We start from the raw sequence: 14846 nt of genomic DNA, 5'->3' as shown, positions 1-14846 counted from the left end.
GGCTCCGCAAGCCAAATCTGGGGATCGGTTTATATGGGGGCTATATATAATTATGAACCGATGTGGACGAGTTTTTGCATGGTTGTTAGAGACCATATACCAACACCATGTACCAAATTCCAAGTTTCGGATCGGATGAAATATGCTTCTTTTAGAGGCTCCACAAGCCAAATCTGAGGGTCCCTTTATATGGGGGCTATACGTAAAAGTGGACCGATATGGCCCATTTTCAATACCATCCGACCTACATCGATAACAACGACTTGTGCCAAGTTTCAAGTCGATAGCTTGTTTCGTTCGGAAGTTAGCGTGATTTCAACAGACGGACGGACGGACGGACGAACATGCTTAGATCGACTCAGAATTTCACCACGACTCAGAATATATATACTTTATGGGGTCTTAGAGCAATATTTCGATGTGTTACAAACGGAATGACAAAGTTAATATACCCCCATCCTATGATGGAAACACGTTGTGGTTTCCCCAATGTACGTACGTACAAAAATACATATAGTACATTTTAAACGTTTACTCACACTACGCTAAGTACTAGATATATTTGAAATTACCTACACAGTGTAATTTCAAAGTTACACATTTCACTCAAGTAATATTTTATTCGGGGCGGAGCGGTTTTTCATTTGGAAACCGCTCCGCTCCGGATTTTAGAAATCCCGCTCCGCTCCGGCAAAAAAAGGGCTTGCTCCGCTCCGCTCCACGCTCCGGATCCCTGATGGGAGCTATATCTAAATCTGAACCGATTTCTTCCAAAATCCATAGGGATCTATTCTGAACCAAAACACATACTTGTGCCAAATTTGAAGTCGATTGGACTAAAACTGCGAACTAGACTTTGATTACAAAAACGTGTTCATAGACAGACGGACATCGCTATATAGACTTAAGAGCCCACCCTGAGCATTTTTGCCAAAGATACCATGTGTCTATCTCGTCTCCTTCTGGGTGTTGCAAACATATGCACTAACTTATAATACCCTGTTCCACAGTGTGGGGCAGGGTATAAATATGGGAAACATTTAAATCTGAAGCAATTTTAAGGAAACTTCGCAAAAGTTTATTTTTGATTTATCGCTCGATATATATGTATTACAAGAATTAGGAAAATTAGAGTAATTTTTACATCTTTTCGACTAAGCAGTGGCGGTTTTACAAGGAAAATGTTGGTATTTTGACCATTTTTGTCGAAATCAGAAAAACATATATATGGGAGCTATATCTAAATCTGAACCGATTTCAACCAAATTTGGCGAAAGCTATACATGGGAGCTATATCTAAATCTGGACTGATTTCACCCAAATTTGGCACGCATAGCTACAATGCTAATTCTAATCCCTGTGCAAAATTTCAATTAAATCGGAGTAAAAGATTGGCCACTGTGGTAATATGAGTGTAAATTGGGCGAACGATATATATGGGAGCTATATCTAAATCTGAACCGATTTCAATAAAATTTGCCATACTTGACTACACTACTAATTGTACTCCTAGTGCAAAATTGCAACCAAATTGGGGTAAAACTCTGGCTTCTGGGAACGTATTAGTCCATATCGGGCGAAAGATATATATGGGAGCTATATCTGAATCTGAACCGATTTCAATAAAATTTGACACACTTTACTATAGTACTAATTGTTATTCTTGTGCAAAATTTTAAGCAAATTACAGTAAAATTCTGGCTTCTGGGGTCATATAAGTCCATATCGGGCGAAATATATATATGGGAGCTATATCTAAATCTGAACCGATTTCTTCCAAAATAGGGTTCTATTCTGAGCCAAAACACATACTTGTGCCAAATTTGAAGTCGATTGGACTAAAACTGCGACCTAGACTTTGATTACAAAAATGTGTTCACGGATAGACGGACATGGCTATATCGACTCAGGAGCCCACCCTGAGCATTTTTGCCAAAGACACCATGTGTCTATCTCGTCTGGGTGTTGCAAGAATATGCACTAACTTATAATACCCTGTTCCAAGTGTGGCGCAGGGTATAAAAAATTTAAGTAGACCTGTATATTTCACGATTTATAAAATGTACTTATGATTTTGTCCATTCAATTTTGACTATTATTTTGCCTTATTTGGATTAGCTTTTTCCTTTCACTTGTCTTTTCCAGAAAATTATTTACTTTTAAGTTAAATGTATGTCATTAATATCAATTATAGACTTTATTTTGCTTTCAATAAATATATTTCTTAAATTTATCATGGAACATAAAAAAACTGTACTGTACTTATTAATTTGACCACATGTGTAAATGCATATAGGGCAAAAGATTCCCAGCAAACAAAATTGAAAGTTCTTCTAAAGGCGCAACTTTAAAAGCACTTCTAAATATGTTCTCCCAAAGATGTTATTTATTTTAACTCAAACAAAAATTGTGTAGTTTCTACTACTAAATACCATAGAATAAAACATTGAAAGGTGACAGCCAACGGCTAATACATATTAACAACTCTTCATGAATAATCCTGTAATTCTGATATTTTCCCATGAATTTCACGAAATTGATAACATTCAATATTTTTGGCATATTATAAGAAGGAATTCCGTATCGCAACCAATAATTACATGACATTATAGCAATATTAGTCAATTTGAATATGAAAGAGGTTTGAATTGCATATCAATTGACAACTGGGATTATTGACACTCGTGAAAATCTGGCCAATTAAATTGTCTTCTTTTCTCAGTCAATCTACATTCCTACTTGAATTCCAAATGCACCGAGTATATCGTGTGAACTCGAGCAAATTCTGAGAAAAAAACCTGCAGAATAAAGATAACAAAAGAACCAAAACAAGATACTCAAATCTATTTACAAAAATCTACAATATCCCACAGAGAGAGAGAGAGAGAAAGCACTCCCGATCGCATGTATAGAGGAAAAAAAACATACACGTACAAACATGAAAATCTCTAAATCGACCAATATCACATTTTAGTACAGAGCATAAAAGTGTAGATGCGAACATGCTAACATTTACAACAAAATTGAATAAAATTGTTTTCCTGCTCGTAACAGCATAAACTCGCCTTGTAAAGATGGGAGCGTAAGTGTAGTGAAATTTACAGATACACTGAACGCAATATACACACAGAGAAGGAATATGATCACCTCAAACATGTTTCAAGAGCAAAATTTTATTTTTGTATGGTGACCATGTAACATGTTTGCCACTAAAATGTTATTTTCTCGTCAAATATAACCTGCTTGCCGAAATCAAATACATGATTTCCGAGAAAATAACATGGTTGCGAAAACCATGTTACATGGTCACCACCCAAAAATAACATTTTGCTCTTAAAATATGTTTGAGGTGATCATATTCCTTTTCTGGGTGTACAACAAGATGTAAGGGAATAAGATCTTATACTACCGCGTGTTGTTTTCACATAAAGGTATACTATCGAATTTTAAAATATGGAAGGAGAACGCTTTTTATTTAACACTTTCGACCCCGAATTTTTATAGGTGTCGTTAATTTTTTTTACTTTTAATCATGTTGAAGTCATTTAAGAAGTTTCTAGCCTAAATTTCGGGTCGTCACGCCGCTTCGTTTAGGCGGTAGAGAATGGTAACAGCCTGCGGGCAAATTTGTGACCATCAAATATTTAGTTTGTTTTGTTATGATAGACGTATTACGTTTTATTGGATTTTTTGAAGTTTGTTGTTATTTTTAAAGTAAATATATACTTGGATGCGCGCGTGAGTGAAATTTCACTCAAGGTCAGGCACATTCACGAAAAAATATTAGTACTCACGCACGCCATGTTGGTAGGAATTCACGCTCACGCAAATTCGCGAAATGAAAAGTCATACTCGCGAACGCTCAGGCATGAACAACTTTTATGCCTGATGAAATACGTGATGGTGATTAAAATCGGTGAGTTTGAATTTAATCGTCAACGTATATTTGTTCGTGAGTGTGATTTTTTGGTGTTTCTGTTTTACCGTGAGTGTGAATTTTACCGTGAACGTGTATTTTATCGTGAACATGAATTTTATGGTGAACGTGAATTTTATCGTCAGCGTGAGTTGGATCATGATGGTGAATTTTTATCGTGAGCCTGATTTTGGAGAAATTTTACTTATGCACAATCACGAACACAATTTGATTTTTACTCTCGCACAACACTTTTTTTTAGTCCCGTTCACGCATATTCACAAGATTTAGTTTAAATTTCATTTACAGCTTCGCGTGAATCACGCGTGATTCACCAAAATGTTTTTATACCCTCCACCATATTAACTTTGTCATTCCATTTGTACCACATCGAAATATTGCTCTAAGACCCCATAAAGTATATATATTCTGGGTCGTGGTGAAATTCTGAGTCGATCTGAGCATGTCCGTCTGTCTGTTGAAGTCACGCTAACTTCCGAACGAAACAAGCTATCGACTTGAAACTTGGCACAAGTAAATAGTTGTTAGTGATGTAGTTATGATGGTATTGCAAATGGGCCATATCGATCCACTTTTATGTATGGCCCCCATATAAACCCATCCACCGATTTGGCTTGCGATTGCTCTGAAATTTGGTACATGGTGTTAGTATATGGTCTCTAACAACCATGCAAAAATTGGTCCACATCGGTCCATAATCACATATAGGCCCCATATAAACCGATCCCCCGATTTGGTTTGCGGAGCCTCTAAGAGAAGCAATATTCATCCGATTCGGTTGAAATTTGGTACGTGATGTTAGTATATGGTATCCAACAACCATGCAGGAATTGGTCCATATCGGTTCATAATTATATATAGCCCCCATATAAACCGATCACCAGATTTGACCTCCGGAGCCTGTTGGAAGACCAACATTCATCTGATTCAGTTGAAATTTTGTACGTGGTGTTAATATATGGCTTCAAACACCAATGCAAAATTTGGTCGAAATCGGTTAATAATTATATATAGCCCCCACATAAACCGATCCCCAGATTTGACCTCCGGAGCCCCTTAGAAGTGCAAAATTCATCCGATTCGGTTGAAATTTGGTACGTCATGTTAGTATACGGTATCCAACAAACATGCGGGAATTGGTTCATATCAGTCCATAATTATATATAGCCCCAAAATATAAACCGATCCCCAGATTTGACCTCCAGTGCCTTTTGGAGAAGCAAAATTCATCCGATCTGGTTGAAATTTGGTATGTGGTGGTAGTATATGATATTTAACAACCATGCCAAAAGTGGTCCATATCAGTCCATAATCATATATGTTATAGCTCCCATATAAACCGATCCCGAGATTTGGTTTCGGAGCCACTTGGAGGAGCAAATTTCATCCAAGTCAGTTGAAATTTGGTACATTGTGCTAGTATATGGCCGGAAACAACCATGCCTAACTGGGTCCATATCAGTCTATAGTTATATATAGTCCTCAGATAAATAGATTCCCAATCACACAAAAATTGGTCCATATCAAGTTCATAATTCTATATAGCCCCCATATAAGCGACCTCCATATTTCAATTCTGGCGTAATTATTTGTAGACTTAGGTTAGGTTAGGTTATGTGGCAGCCCGATGTATCAGGCTCATTTAGACTATTCACTCCATTGTGATACCACAGTGGTGAACTTCTCTCTTATCACTGAGTGCTGCCCGATTCCATGTTAAGCTCAATGACAAGGGACCTCCTTTTTATAGCCGAGTCCGAACGGCGTTCCACATTCCAGTGAAACCACTTAGAAAAGCTTTGAAACCCTCAGAAATGTCACCAGCATTACTGAGGTGGGATAATCCACCGCTGAAAAATTTCTTGGTGTTCGGTCGTAGCAGGAATCGAACCCACGACCTTGTGTATGCAAGGCGGGCATGCTAACCATTGCACCACGGTGGCTCCCTATTTGTAGACTTACCTATACATAACTTTTTTGTCTAATATATACCACGTATGGACTCACTCACAATTTAGAAAACGATGTTAAGAAGATTTAAGATAACACAACCCAAGTAATTCGATTGTGGATGACAGACTTTCGTAGAAGTTTCTAAGCAATCCATGGTGGAGGGTACATAAGATTCGGCCTGACCGAACTTACGGCCGTATATATTTGTTTTTTAATTGATTCAATTAAAAATTTAATTGATGTTGCTTGCAAAATTCAATTAGTTTTTTAATTAAAAAAAGGTAAATATTTTCAATTACTTTCTGAATTGGCTTAGAGTTTTTTATTTGGAATAACAACTGATTGTTTGAAACACATTTTTATTATAAAATAAAAAAATGTTCATCACTTTCCGAATTTGATTAAAAAGTTAATTGTATCAATTAATTTTTTACTTAAAAATTTGAAAATTTTCAATCATTTACTTAATTAACTTAATGTTTCTATATCGATTGTATCAATTAATTTATTAATTGAAAATATTTTCAACTTCAATTAACATTTTAATTGGAAATATTTTGGTGATATTTTTTTCTGTGTACATACTCTCCACTGGTTCATTAACGACAAACCAATCTACAATTATAATCGGAAAATTCATAAAAAATAAAAACTCCAATAAAATTACCAGGATATTTATTATAAATACATAAAAATAAATAATAAATAATTGCTTGCCTCACTTAAACTCCCAGCAATAAAAACAATGGAAGTTATTCCAAATTTGGTTTTAAGAACATCCCGGGATCCTCCATCCCGGGATAATAAGCTAATTGACGGTTAAAATATGACGGTTAAAACTATTGGGCAATAAAATGTCGCAAGAGCAGAATAGAATAGAAACAGAAAAGTAAAAAATAAACAATAAAAATAAATTTAAAAATTTCTCCCCGTGAAGATTTGAATCTGTTTCTGTTGACTTTTTCACTTCCATGGAATTTATTTTTTTGCAAATTACTAGAATTTTTACATTTTTTTGTGTTTAACAAATGTATACAATATTAACGCCGAAAATAAAAAAGATGTACAACATACAAAAACAATCTTAAAAAAACAAGTAAGGAAAGTCTAAAGTCGGGCGGGACCGACTATATTATACCCTGCACCACTTTGTAGATCTAAATTTTCGATATCATATCACATCCGTCAAATGTGTTGGGTGCTATATATAAAGGTTTGTCCCAAATACATACATCTAAATATCACTCGGTTTGGACAGAATTTGATAGACTTTTACAAAATCTATAGACTCAAAATTTAAGTTGGCTAATGCACTAGGGTGGAACACAATTTTAGTAAAAAAAAAAATATGGGAAACATTTAAACCTGAAGCAATTTTAAGGAAACTTCGCAAAAGTTTATTTATGATTTATCGCTCGATATATATGTATTAGAAGTTTAGGAAAATTAGAGTCATTTTTACAACTTTTCGACTAAGCAGTGGCGATTTTACAAGGAAAATGTTGGTATTTTGGCCATTTTTGTCGAAATCAAAAAACATATATATGGGAGCTATATCTAAATCTGAACCGATTTCAACCAAATTTGGCACGGATAGCTACAATGCTAATTCTACTCCCTATGCAAAATTTACACTAAATCGGAGTTAAAAATTGGCCTCTGTGGTCATATGAGTGTAAATCGGGCGAAAGCTATATATGGGAGGTATACCTAAATCTGAACCGATTTCAACCAACTTTGGCACGCATAGCAACAATGCTTATTATACGCCCTGTGCAAAATTTCAACTAAATCGCAGTAAAAAATTGGCCTCTATGGTCATATGAGTGTAAATATGGCGAAAGCTATATATGGGAGCTTTATCTAAATCTGAACCGATTTCAATAAAATTTGGCACACTTGACTACACTACTAATTGTACTGCTAGTGCAAATTTTCAACCAAATTGGCCCAAAACTCTGGCTTCTGGGGCCATATAAGTCCATATCGGGCGAAAGATATATATGGGAGCTATATCTAAATCTGAACCGATTTCAATCAAATTTGGTACACTTGACTATACTACTAATTGTATTCCTAGTGCAAAATTTCAACCAAATTCGGCCAAAAATCTGTCTTTTAGGACCATATTAGTCCATATCGGGCGAAAGATATATATGGGAGCTATATCTAAATCTGAACCGATTTCAATCAAATTTTGCACACTTGACTATACGACTAAGTGTTATGTTTGTACAAAATTTCAAGCAAATCGGTATGGCGGCTGGGTCCATTTTAGTACATATTGGGTGAAGGATATATATGGGAGCTATATCTAAATCTGAACCGATTTCTTCCAAAATCAATAGGGTTCTATTCTGACCCAAATTAGGAACATGTGCTAAATTTGAAGGCGATTGGACTTAAACTGCGACCTAGACTTTGATCACAAAAATGTGTTCACAGACAGACGGACGGACGGACGGATGGACAGACGGACATGGTTATATCGACTCAGGGACCCACCCTGAGCATTATTGCCAAATACACCATGTGTCTATTTCGTCTCCTTCTGGGTGTTACAAACATATAGTACCCTGTTCAACAGTGTGGCGCAGGGTATAAAAATAATTGAAAGCACCGAAGTAATAAATTAACTTAAACATTGATACTACACGCAAAGATAAAACGTTTGGGAACCGTTTTCTTTTGCTAGAGTTTTTGGGATTTCTTCGAAAATTATCACCAAAAAAAAAACTTATTTGTTACAAAATTTTTATTTTTGTACTAAAATAAATAATTTTTGATCCAAAACCACAGTCTATTTCGTTTGTATCAAGCACTGTTCTTTTATGACTTTAAGACACATTTTGTAATAGTGTAATGTCGAACATCTTTTCGGAATCTTCCGAACATTTTTGGAATATATGTAAAAACATATAAAACAAAACTTTTTGGTGTCCGGTTGAAGCAGGGATTGAACCCACGGCGCTTTGCATGTAGGACGGGCATGCTAACCATTGCTCCAAGGTGGTATGTTTCAAAGTAAAGTTTCTTTATATCGGCTTGTGGGCGCCGAAAACTATGCTTTATAGATATAACTGTTTGATTGTTTGCGTTGATTGTGCGTTGATGGCTATAGTGATAGTTGTCTGTTGATAACAATAACAGCTACGTAGCCCAGTTGATAGTGTGTGGGCTTACAGACTGTATGGCCCGCAGTTCGATTCTCCGTCCAGGCGAAAGGTGAAGCCTAAAAAATTTATAAAATCGAATAATTTCTTCTACATTATTTGTATTACAGACCTTGTTGTATTACAGACAAAACCTTGTGGAAGTGAGAAAGATGTTAGAGAAGATGAAATTAGTCTGATTTTTTTTTTTTTGAGTTAGTCTTTACGACAGTTTATCACAAAAAGTACATACTTTTCTTCTAAACAAACTTCTTTACAGCGAAAAGCAAATGGGAAACGATATTTATTTGTATACAATTTCGCTTGGGAGGAAAGAATTCATTTTTTGCGTGTATCAGTTTTGGGACAAATTTTTCAGTCATTTCGTCGATATCTAGGTTACTTAATAAGCGACGGCATTAAATTTTTCCAGCCAACTGCACGCAGAGAAGAAACATGATTGTCACAATCATATTCGAAGAACAAAATAATATGATAGGAGCTGTTTTTGCGGCAACCCTGTACATTTTCACCTGCAACCGTGTTCGCTCAATACATATGGTTCTAAGAAAAATAAAATTATTCTCATGTAAAATGATATTATATTGATAAAAAGAATTTTGTTACCATTAAAAGGCAATGGTCACGGTCTAAAATGTTATGGTATTAGTCAAAAATGTTTTTCTTCCAGTTAAAATAACATGCTCACAACCTAAAATGTTTTAATCTTTATGAAAAAACTTTTTTCGTCGTCGAAAAAATGACGCCACTTGAGAAAAGAAAACACAAAATTGACTTTATTTATTTATTTATAAACCAATTCAAAATGTAATGCAAGCAAACATCACATATTTTTACACACTCTAGTTTGGTTCAATTTAAACAATAAGTAATCATCCCATATTTACTTCGTGCCCATCAAATGTACAAACGCAGACATCATGTAACTGCGAATAAAAATAAATTATACCATATACCAAAATGCGGAACAAAAACCAGGTATTTTTTTCAATTGCACTTTCCTTTTTTGTGTTCACATAAAACCACGTGCCACTTCTGAATAAATTAATTAACACGAAACACAGTAATTCCGTATTCTCTGTCCATTCCAAGCAAAAATCAACAAACGACTGATGCCCAAAATGAAAATCGTGTGTACCTGCTCAATGTTTTTATAAAATACTTTTCGCCGCAAAAAAAGTTAAAAAACTAAATGGCCACGAAAACAATGTACATGGTTTTTATGCCCATGTTATGATTCTAGACATGTCTATACGTAACGTATAAACATATTTTTTTGCCTGCAAAAAAGTGAAAAAATTCAATGGCCCGGTACATGATCGTTTTTCTGTGCATGTGGAGAAACTCCTCACATCTTCAAATGCCACATATACTATATGGGCTAATCTGATTTTAGATGATCAAGTCCATGTATTACCCATAGTAATATAACATTATATCAATTGATCGATTTCCTCAGTGTAACATAGCAGGCATGCAATCATCCTCATTTACATTGAAGTGAGTATATGAAAAATTCTCTCCACCAAAAAATACAATAAAACCAAAGGAAACAAACACAGGGGGAAATCATAGATTTTCCGAGCAACTCACACTGCAAGCTATGCCATGCGGCATCATCGTTGCGACCCATCTTTAAGAAGCTCAGGCCGTTAGTTTTCTTTTGACTACGCGCCGTGTAACATGTAAAGATCAGATCGCAGCGGGACAAAATAGCTTTGTGAAAAACGAGAGTGCAATACCACATGAACAAAAAAAAAACAAAAAACAACGCAACCAATATAGAGTTTTCGCTTGTGTAAAAAAAATCTACAAAAACAAAATGAGAAGCTAGAAAAAAAGTGTAAGAAAATATTCTGAAAGACCGAAGAGAAAAATAAAACTAAAGAAGTATCTGAATGGACGAAATTGTCTCCTCGGATTTTGTTTTCCATAAATAACCCAGCTAGGTTGACATAGTTAGAAAAAGTGGAAACAAACAATAATACGAAGACATCCAGAACGAAAAAGAAAATTTATAAAAAAAAAAACAAAAAATTGGAGCAAAATGGGAGAAATGACTTCATTTGCTTTGCCAACATCACTGACAGAGAATACGTGGATATTGTATTTGGCGGATGTTCTATAAAACGTTCGAATGAAGTCCGTCCACTGTCCGCCAATCATCCTTTTGCTGTCTACAGTTTAGTATACATAAGAGTATGTTGATTTTTTTTTTCGAAAAAATAGAGGAAAACATTTTAAACTTTGCTATTTTTACCGGCTTCCTATGCATGGGCATTTTTCATTTGAACCAACTCAAATGGCTACAGAGATTTTCAAAACTTACACGATTTGTAATTACAAGACTCTGAGGCAATGACTTATGTTTATAGAAAATTTATTTATTGCTGTATATTTGTCAACAAAAAAAAAAAAAATAGGAAATATTTATGTAGACCCAATAATTATTGAGATTTAATGGTTTCGTTGTAATCTACAAAAAACAAATTATACCAATGATTAAAAAATAAAGCTGACTAAAATCGGGAGACCGATGTCTATGAGGGATGTAACAGATTGGCTGATAAGTCCCCGGTCTAACAAAGAAAAACGCATTTTTTTGTTGTCAAAATTCGTTTTTATTATTCAACATAGTTCCCTTCAAGAGCGACACAACGATTATAACGACCTTCAAATTTGTTGATACCATTTTGGTAGTACTCCTTCGGTTTTGCCTCAAAATAGGCCTCAGTTTCGGCGATCACCTCTTCATTTCAGCCAAATTTTTTCCCTGCGAGCATCCTTTTGAGGTCTGAGAACAAGAAAAAGTCGCTGGGGGCCAGATCTGGAGAATACGGTGGGTGGGGAAGCAATTCGAAGCCCAACTCATGAATTTGTGCCATCGTTCTCAATGACTTGTTGCACGGTGCGTTGTCTTGGTGGAACAACACTTTTTTCTTCTTCATATGGGGCCGTTTTGCCGCGATTTCGACCTTCAAACGCTCCAATAACCCCATAATAATCACTGTTGATGGTTTTTCCCTTCTCAAGATAATCAATAAAAATTATTCCATGCGCATCCCAAAAAACAGAGACCATTATTTGCCAGCGGACTTTTGAGTCTTTCCACGCTTCGGAGACGGTTCACCGGTCGCTGTCCACTCAGCCGACTGTCGATTGGACTCAGGAGTGTAGTGATGGAGCGACGTTTCATCCATTGTCACATATCGACGGAAAAACTCGGGTGTATTACGAGTTAACAGCTGCAAACACCGCTCAGAATCATCAACACGTTGTTGTTTTTGGTCAAATGTGAGCTCGCGCGGCACCCATTTTGCACAGAGCTTCGGCATATCCAAATAGTGATGAATGATATGACCAACACGTTCCTTTGATATCTTTAAGGCCTCTGCTATCTCGATCAACTTCATTTTACGGTCATTCAAAATCATTTTGTGGATTTTTTTGATGTTTTCGTCGGTAACCACCTCTTTCGGGCGTCCACTGCGTTCACCACGCTTGAATTTTGATTACCAATCAATTTTTGTTGATTTCCCTGGGGCAGAGTCCGGAAACTCATTATCAAGCCAAGATTTTGTCCAAGGCTTCAAAATGGGAGATCGGTCTATATGGAGTAGAGCTCGACCGAAGCGGGTTTTTTGGCCGAAGCCGATGTTCGGCAAAAAAGCAATAATCGGCCGAAGCCGAAAACGATTATTTTCCTCAAATTTGTGTTTTTAGTTCAATATTAGAATATTTTTTTTAAACAAATACATAAATACAACAAGTAAGGAAAGTCTAAAGTCGGGCGGGGCCGACTATATTATACCCTTCACCACTTTGTAAGTCCACATTTTCGATACCATATCAAATCCGTCCAATGTGTTGGATGCTATATGAATCCATACACATATATTCTGTATATCTGAGCAGATCTGTACAGAGTTCTGCAATACTTATAGATTTTACAATTTAGTCGGCTAATGCGCTGAGGTGGAATACAATGTTAGTAAAAAATATAGGAAACATTTAAATATGAACCAATTTTGAGGCAACTTCGCAAAAGTGTATTTATGATTTAACGGTCGATAGATGTGTAATAGAGTAATAGGAAAATTTGAGTCATTTTGATAAGTTTTCGACTTAGCAGTGGCGATTTGATAAGGAAAATGTAGGTATTTCGGCCAGTTTTGCCTAAATAGGAAAAACATATATATATGGAATCTATATCGAAATCTGAACCGATTGCAATCAAATTTCACATGCATAGTTACTATGTTGAATCTACTCCCTATGCAAAATTTCACGTAAATCGGATAACAACTTTGACCTCTGTGCTCATATGACGGAAAATCGGGCGAAAGATATATATGGGAGCTATATCAAAATCTGAACCGATTTCAACCAAAATAAACACGCATATGCAGAACCTTAATTCTACTGCCTGTGCAAAGTTTCAAGTTCAATTCTACTCCCTCTGCAAAATTTCACGTAAATCAGAGTAGCACTTTTGCCTCTGTGGGCATATTAGTCCAAATCGGGCGAATGATATATATGGGAGCTATATCTAAATCTGAACCGATTTCAACTAAATTTTGCACAATTAACGATACTATAAAACGTACTCCCTGTGCAAAATTTCAAGCAACTCATGGCAAAACTCTGGCTTTTGAGGCCATATAAATACAAATCGGACGAAAGATATATATGGGAGCTATATCTAAATCGGAACCGATTTTAACCAAATTAAGCACACTTAACAGTACAATTAAACGTACTTGTTGTTCAAAATTTGAAGCAAATCAGGGCAAAACTCTGGCTTTTGGGGCCATATAAGTCCAAATCGGTCGAAAGATATATATGGGAGCTATATGTAAATCTGAACCGATTTCAACTAAATTTGGCACAATTAACGATACTATTAAATGTACTCATTGTACAAAATTTTAATCAAATCAAGGCAAAACTCTGGCTTTTGAAGCCATATAAGTCAAAATCGGACGAAAGATATATAGGGGAGCTATATCTAAATCTGAACCGATTTCAACTAAATTTGGCACAATTAACGATACTATTAAACATACTCGTTGTGCAAAATTTGAAGCAAATCAGGGCAAAACTCTCGCTTTTGGGGCCATATAAGTCCAAATCGGACGAAAGATACATATGGGAGCTATATATAAATCTGAACCGATTTAGCTGATATTTGGCAGTTTTTACGGGACTGATAAAACATTTAGATGTACAAAATTTGAAGAACGTCGGTTCATAAATATGTGAATTATGATCAAATCGGTGATAACTATATATGGCAGCTATATCTAAATCTGAACCGATTTTTTCCACAATCAATAGCGATTGTCTTCTACCCGAAGAAAGACGTTATGTCAAATTTGAGGACGATCGGACTTAAACTGCGACCTGTACTTTGTGCACAATATTACATATACAGACAGACGGACGGACGGAGAGACAGACAGACAGACGGACATCGCTAAATCGACTCAGAATTTAATTCTAAGCCGATCGATATACTAAAAGATGGGTCTATGACAATTATTTCTTGGCGTTACATACAAATGCACAAACTTATTATACCCTGCACCACAGTAGTGGTGAAGGGTATAACAATAAAAGGTAATTCATTTGATATTATAGTGACAAAACAAAATTGTTTTATATTTTTTTTTACTTATTATTTGTACTGGGTGTTTTGACTGAGACAAATTCAATACTTGGACAATTCAATTTCAAATAAATTATTCAAAAAGCCTCGGCTTCGGTTAATCGGCCTGTTGGCG

The 14846-nt window shown here is 35.6% G+C and overlaps 1 protein-coding gene across 4 annotated transcripts in view; it reads left to right on the top strand.

Annotated features, from left to right (window-relative positions):
• The first annotated feature begins 10746 nt into the window (after positions 1–10746).
• The window catches only part of Fhos (Formin homology 2 domain containing), a 420893-nt gene continuing 416793 nt past the window's right edge, over positions 10747–14846 (top strand). For all 4 annotated transcript variants that reach the window (XR_012721172.1, XM_075303339.1, XM_075303338.1 and 1 more), the window contains exon 1: positions 10747–11262. The gene's annotated coding sequence lies outside the window, so the exon portion shown is untranslated. The remainder of the gene's footprint in view (positions 11263–14846) is intronic.

The sequence above is a fragment of the Haematobia irritans genome, chromosome 4 (assembly GCF_050003625.1).
Source record: "Haematobia irritans isolate KBUSLIRL chromosome 4, ASM5000362v1, whole genome shotgun sequence".
Lineage (NCBI taxonomy): Eukaryota > Metazoa > Arthropoda > Insecta > Diptera > Muscidae > Haematobia > Haematobia irritans.
This window is presented reverse-complemented; position numbering and strand designations above follow the sequence as displayed.